Below are 7,441 nucleotides of genomic sequence, written 5' to 3' on the forward strand. Positions count from 1 at the left end.
CCTTTGACTTTGACCAGGGTTAACCAAGTTTGACTTAAGGGTATTTTGGGTATTTGAGCTATAGTTAAGCCTTGGTCTCTATATATTGAATAGGTGACCTGTAGAGTCGGTATTCAGAGTAGTGTATTGTTCAACTATTTGTCAGACTGGGAGGTGTGTTTTCCTTATTGTACTTACAGGTCGAAGGCACTAAGGCTGACCCATTAGATTGATATCCTAGTTTATCGTATGTTGCTATGCTATAGTGATATGTTAGATATATGTATCCTGGTATATAGGATGTTTTTATACCGTAGTGATCTGTTAGATATTTATCCTAGTATATAGGATATTGCTATGGTGCAGTGATATGTTAGATCTGTATCAAGGTATATATGATGTTGCTATGCTGTAGTGATCAGTTAGATCTATATCCTGGTAGATAGGATGTTGTTGGGTTGTAGTGATCTGTTAGATATGTATGACTACATTTATCTGTTGTTATTGATTGATTGTTATGATACATGCTGATGTGTTATAGTCGGCTTGGTAGAGACGATCCTGCTTTGTGCTAAAGGCCATGACACCCAGGGCGGTGTAGATAGACTGAAGGATTGCGAGGTGATCAAGTTAGGCCGAAGGCCCAGAGAGCGGTCCAAAAAGGTTGTAGGCCCAGTGCAACGGTCCAGTCATGTTGAAGGCTCTGAGAGCGGTCCAAACAGGCTGTAAGCCTGTGAGGCAGTCCAGTATTGCTGAAGGCTCACGTATGCATGCTACTATTGTTATATCATGTGGTGGTACTTTGGGGGAAACTCACTAGGCTTTGTACTTACGGGTTCAGTTTATTGTTTCAGGTACTTCAGAGGATCGTGGGCAAGTGAAGGCGTGGTCGTGCACATCTTCCTGTTTATGAGAATCTTCAACCTCCTTCTCCTTAGAAGAAAACCCCACCCCACATATCTTTGTGAGTGACTAGTGAGGTTTTTGAAAAGGAAGAGAAGTTCGGGAAGCTTGAAGGATTGTTGTGCAGTGAAGAATCCACCTTCTAGTCTCTTCTTATGCATTGTAATTGATAAAGTTTAATCCTTTATTCAGTATTATGCATAGATCTAGGATCTATCATGGTTTTTGATCACTTTTAGTCATTTTGGCCTTGCGTTCTTGGAGTTTGAGCAACTTTAGATTGCAAATGTGCATGTTTTTGGTCTATTGGAAGAAGAAAGATGAGTGTGCTTGGGTTCTTTTGCAACCATGTAGAAGATTATAAGCTTAAATGGACTTAATCAAGTTAGGGTTGTAGATTAGGATATATATAGCCCTCAGAAAGGATAAAGTTGAAAACTTTACCCATTAAGTTATTGGGAAGAATCATATCTGAAGATATGAGCCTTGATTTGTAGAGATTAAATGTTTAATGAATTAAGAGTTATTACAGGGGGACCGTGTTGCAGTTTGGGAAAGGCCGTAACGCAAGAATTAGATGGTATATATGACTGTTTTGTCGTTGCATGACCGTCACACGACTAGTATCTAGGTCGCAGCGTTTTGACCGTTGACCATTGACTTTTGCTTTAAATTTTGATCAACTGTGTGGATTGGGTCTTGGATGATGTTTTAAAGGATAAAATTGTCTTTTGCCCAAAAAAAAGCAAGAGTAATTAACCAACACTCTGATAGGAAGGAAAGTTAAGGTTTGCACCTTAATAGCTAAATTAAGGTTATATAATTATGTAGTGCTTCAAGGTAGGTTCAATGCCACCTAGGTCATTATGTGGATATATATTATCAGATATTCATGTAAGTTTTCATGAACTCTCTTATTATTTGGACAATGTAATTTTAGAATGTTAGGCCACGAAAAGGCTTTCAGAGGAAAGTGGTCGTGGACTAGTCAACTAGAGAGAAGCCTTTAGGAGGGAATCTAGTGGAACTGGTAAGTAGAATGATATGATGAGATGTTAAGCCACAAAAATCCTCTCGGAGGGAACCGATCATGGCTGGACAACTAGAGAAAAGCCTCTCGGAAGGAATCTAGTTGATCCAGTAAGTAGATATGTTTATGTCAGAATATGTTATGTGACTCAAATGATATGTGATATGTGAATTATCACATGATATGTTTGTGTTCTCTTATGTGTATTGCATATTATATGTATAATGGATGAGTGTTATGATTACTCACTAAGCCTTAGGCTTACAGTTGCTACTTAATGTTTATAGCAGGACTATCGGGTGTGTTGAAAAGGAAGGAGCCGACTTGATTGAGACATCTATACATTCTTAGGGGCATTGCTTTTATCTAATATTTTATTTTACCATATGTTGATTTTCAAAACAATACTTATGCTTCCACAATTTGATGATAGTATGGCTTAATACAATGATATGATGGGATCTGTTTGATTTCAAAAATGAATTGATTTTATGAATGAATAATTATGTTCTATCAAGTTTTTATACTCTAATTTAAGAAAAATGGATTGAATTTTGGAAAGTTACAAGCATATACAACCTAGCCCTTAACTAGATGGGTCTAAACTGGGCTGGCCTAAGACCTAACCATCTCATCATACACATCGACCTAACTTCATTGTCAGAGTTTGCTCCCCGAGGCAGTCTAGTGGTTTTGTTCTCTAATGGCAGTCAGGAACTCACTAACGACTCCTACTTTCGATCTATTATCCTGACACCAAGACCCGATGACCAGATTCCATGTCACATCAGTGTCTTATAACTACTTACACTTAACCTAAAGAACCCAAACCAAAAAGGATAAGAAACTTTTTTTTGTTTATACTTAGATAACTATGTTTTTTTATTTTTTTTTTTACATATTTGACCGGTAAATTTGTTTGTCATATTATCTTATTTTCAACAAATCAAACAAATTTAATGATCAAATGCATGAAAAAAACATGATTATAAAAAAAAAACATGATTATCAAACAAATTATGTTGCCCTATGCGTTTCTTCTTTTGTTTTATCTTGTTTTATGTTCCTCGTAGCTTCCTGCTAAATTTTTTGTTCAATGAATTGCCACCCCGTACTTGGTCAACATACTTTAAACCTTTCAACAATCAATACAAGTCTACAAGAGATGATAACTAATAAATGTTCAAAAATAGCCAAGTGAGAAAACAAGAACACGTTTTTGATTGACAAAATTGAGAAAACTTATACAAAAAAGCTTCCATGTAGCCGTGACTGAGGAGACATTTCAGGAAATATTCAAACATAACTAAGGACATACATATCATGACATAGTTCCCTACTTAATTAAATCATAGGACCCACAAACCACGAGATGTACTTCAATACAACGATAATCACGGGTCGACTAGCCTCGTCATAGAACACAGACACACACAACATCCAAGTCAGAGTCAACCCAAAAATATCTTGCACAATACCAGGAATGACATTTGAATCCACATCTTCTTTCTTGCTTCTTCATAATAACCACTTGAAGAGACTTGTACACAATCTAAACCCACACATTTACCTATAAAATTTATTCCTTTTAACAACAATCCATTTATAAATACATCTAAAAACTGAAAATCCAATGTGGAGTACAAGTAATCATGCATGGTGTGCACCTGTAAATCTAATGTGCTACCAAAAACAATTCTTTTTTAATTATCGTATACAAACAAAAAGAAAACTATTAGTATTTTACTTCATCATCTTCCTTGACTTGCCTGAGCTTTTTCCGGGGAGAGTAGGGATACTCTGTTCATTTCTGAAGAAATTATCAGGATCAGCAGCTGTCTTTATCTTCACTAATCGTTCAAAATTCCCCATGAAATACATATCCCCGTAAACTTTACCTTCACTGTAATTGTCTCCGGTCATCACGCCGATGTCAAGATCTCTGTAGTTCAAGAACGCACCTCTAGGATTCTTTGATACAAATGGTGTCATGAAATCATGCATAACCCTTGTTTGATTCAAGTAGTTTCTTTCAAGTTCGGGATCCGGGTCGCTCCACCCGATTGAATATTGGATTTTGAAAATGTTGCCGGCGCGGTGAGGCATTGGGGTGGCGTCCGGTGCAATCTCGTTCATTTTTCCGCCGTAGGGGTTGAAAACGAAACCAAGTCTACCCAATTCCACTAGTTTGTTGAAGATTGATGTAATCCCGGATACTGAGATTGGTGTTTGGACGTAGTCGGACTTCCGTTTTCCGAAGTTGATGTTGTCGGAATGGCGGTTGAGGAGAATCTCCGGCGCGGTTGTGTTGTCGAAGTTCGCCCAGTAAAGTACGGAGTCAATCCAACTTCCTTCCACACAATCTTCTTTTCTCAATCCCAATTCCGGGAAGTTTTTGGTCATTAGAGCAACCAAACTGTCGGCATCACCCAAGTAATGTGCGATGAATGAAGCTCGGCCGACTCTCTGCCGATTCACAGTCACCGGCTGTAACAAGACTCTGATGAAAAGATCATCGTCGATGTCAGCCATAACCGACTGCCATTTATAAACGAGTTCCGACGCGTTTTGCGCCACCGTTTTCATTATCCGGAAGATGGTATTAACCTCCCCCACCTGAACAATTTTCACGGTATAAGATAGAATGACACCGAAACTGGCGCCACCGCCGCCGCGAATCGCCCAGAAAAGATCCTCACCCATGGATTTCCGATCCAAAACGCGGCCATTTACGTCAACAATCCGGGCGTCTATGATGTGATCCACGGATAAACCGAATTTACGAAGCATGGTGCCGTAACCACCGCCGCTTAAATGACCACCGACACCAACCGTCGGACATACTCCGGCGGGAAAGCCATGGACTTTACTCTTCTCGTAAATCCTGTAATAAAGCTCTCCCAACTGTGCCCCTGCTCCGACAACCGCAGTTTCATCGGCGATATTGACGTCGATGTCGCGGAAATTGAACATATCGAGTATGATGAAATCAGGGTCGGATGAGATGTAGGAGATTCCTTCGTAGTCATGTCCGCCGCTTCGGATCTTAATCTGAACACCGACTTTCTTAGAGCAAAGAACTGCGGCTTGCACTTCGGATTCTGTCGTCGGAGTTATGATTACAGAGGGTTTAGGCGTTGAGGATGTGTTCAGACGTTGGTTTTTGATGTAAGCTTGGAGGACGGCGGTGTAAGCGGATGAATTGGCGGTGGAGCTGAAGACGATGGATGAGAGATCATCGGCGGATTCAGTTGTCTGTAAAGGGAGGCATTGGAGAAACGACTGGTAAACTGAGTCGGGATCCAAGGCGGCGTTCGAAAACGAGAAAAGGAGTGGAGTGAGGAGGAGGGAAAGCATAACTAACGACTTCATCATTGGCTGCTTATTATTCTTTTGGCATGGTTGGAGAGAGTATTTATAGTGTAGATCAATGTTTGCGCGTCGTATGACTTTTTGTCGCACACCACATGGAGTGGGTTTGAAGCTTTTTGAGGTCGTCGGTAATGGCGGATGGTGAAACGTGGAATCTTCTTGTTTGCAAGTATTAAGCGGCTGTTGGAAAGCGACACAGGAAACGAGAAGACATTATTTGTAAAAGGGTATTTATTGAAATGTACTAGGGTTAGTTAACCGGATAATGTAAGAAAAATCCTTTTATTCATGGATACCTTTTATTTCTGAGGATATTTAATTCTCTTTATTTATTTATTTTTTAAAGATAAAATTGATCATTTAGGTTTTCGCATTTTTTTTAGGTACCATGCTTCCATTGTCTTAAAATTGTAAATTTCACGTTGTCTTTTTCAACGTCTTTATATATATATGGTCATACTTATAATAAGGTTTTCCGTCTGAATTCTGCTGAAGTTAATCAAGCTCTTGATTTCTAGATAATTAGTTTTGACGTATAAATTGTTTTTAGTTATTGTCAATATCATGGAGACAAGTCAATAAATAAAGAAAAGAAAATTCGAAATGGATTATGTAGAAAAATATTTTACAATGTCCACTAAGAAAAGGCTAAGATATACATGTGTGTAGGCTAAGCACCTTAAAAGAACTAGTCAATTAGGGATCACATATTTGGCTTTTGGAGCTTTGACTATTTCTTAATATTAATCAAAAGGTACTATTTATATGTAATAGTTGTGTCATATTGACATCTATATTTTGGAAATCATTAGAAACGTTGAATCGTTAAAATAAAATAACATTTTAAATATAGTTGTATGGTTTTTATTTTGTCTTAAAAACAGTCTTTAATGAAATATTTTTTTTTGTTGCATTAATGGCCAATTTGAACAAAACTTGACATTTAAGTGGTTCTTAGATTGATGTCTGTTAGATGGATCCATTAAACAGAGAAATTTTTTAATAAGGACAATTTCTGAAATTTTGTGAAACTTTGTCTTAATAGTAAATGAAAATATTTAATGTTGTACTATAGCTTGGATATTTTTGATAAAGTTTATACAACAATTTTTTTATATATTAAATAAAATATACTTGCATGATCATTAAAGTTAATAAATTTTATTTTATTTTATTTATATAAATATTACAATTTTTTATGTTTTATGTTTTTTGTCATTTTATTTGATCTATGTTAATTAACAAAAATTGATTAGACTTCTTTTAAATATCACAAATGGTCGTTAAGTGAAATTTTCATAAAAAAAATTTCAACTTAACATATTCGCCGTGTGACTGACATCAATGGTAAGGATCACTATAATGCAAAATTTAGTCCACAAAGACTATTAATAGAAAAAAAAGTTTCTTAAGGATTATTTTAGAGACAAGATCAAAACAATAAATACCATTGTGAAATTTTGGAGTAAATTACACGAATGGTCCCTATGTTTTAGAGTAATTTACGTGTTTGATCCCTAACTTAAATTTTTAACTTGGAAGGTCTCTACTGTTTGTTTTTGTTACACGTTTAGTCACCCTCTTACCTAAAATGACTATTATGCCCTTATTCAAATAAATTAAAATAGTTTTTTTATATAAGATAAAGTGAGGTGGGGTGGGGTTAGAGGTGTGTTTATTTAAATAAATTTAAAAATCTAGGGTAAAATAGTCTTTTTAGGTAAGACTGTAACAGCCCGGAATTTCAGGTATTGCTTTAAAACTATTTTTGGGGGCATTTTAGGAAGGGACTCGGCGAGTTGGAGCCAGACTCGCCGAGTAGGACCGCAGACTTGGTCGCGGGTTCGCGACTGGACTCGACGAGTCCAGATATGGACTCGGCGAGTCGACGCTGTTCAGCAGAAACCCTAGCCGTTTGGTTTTGGATCGTATATAACGCCTCTTAGGCCGTCATTGTCCGTCTTTTGGCCGATTGAGAAGAACCCTAATCGTTGTGGACGTCTAGAGCAGGAGAGAAAGCTATTGGAACTTGGAGGAACTTGTTAGGCAAGAAGAAGAAGAGTTTGGCCAAAGGAATATCAAGGAGGATCGAGTCCTGAGGTTTGGGGACACAGAGAGTGCGTTTTCAGGTAATACTCGGACCATTTGTGTTATTTT

General features: G+C 37.4%; 1 pseudogene; it reads right to left on the reverse strand.

The window, feature by feature from the left end:
* Window positions 1–3,110: 3,110 nt before the first annotated feature.
* Window positions 3,111–5,476, reverse strand: LOC145071401 (berberine bridge enzyme-like 21 pseudogene; annotated as a pseudogene).
* Window positions 5,477–7,441: the final 1,965 nt, after the last annotated feature.

The sequence above is a fragment of the Lactuca serriola genome, chromosome 8 (genome assembly GCF_051521515.1).
Source record: "Lactuca serriola cultivar US96UC23 chromosome 8, Lser_US96UC23_V15, whole genome shotgun sequence".
Taxonomy (NCBI): Eukaryota; Viridiplantae; Streptophyta; class Magnoliopsida; order Asterales; family Asteraceae; genus Lactuca; species Lactuca serriola.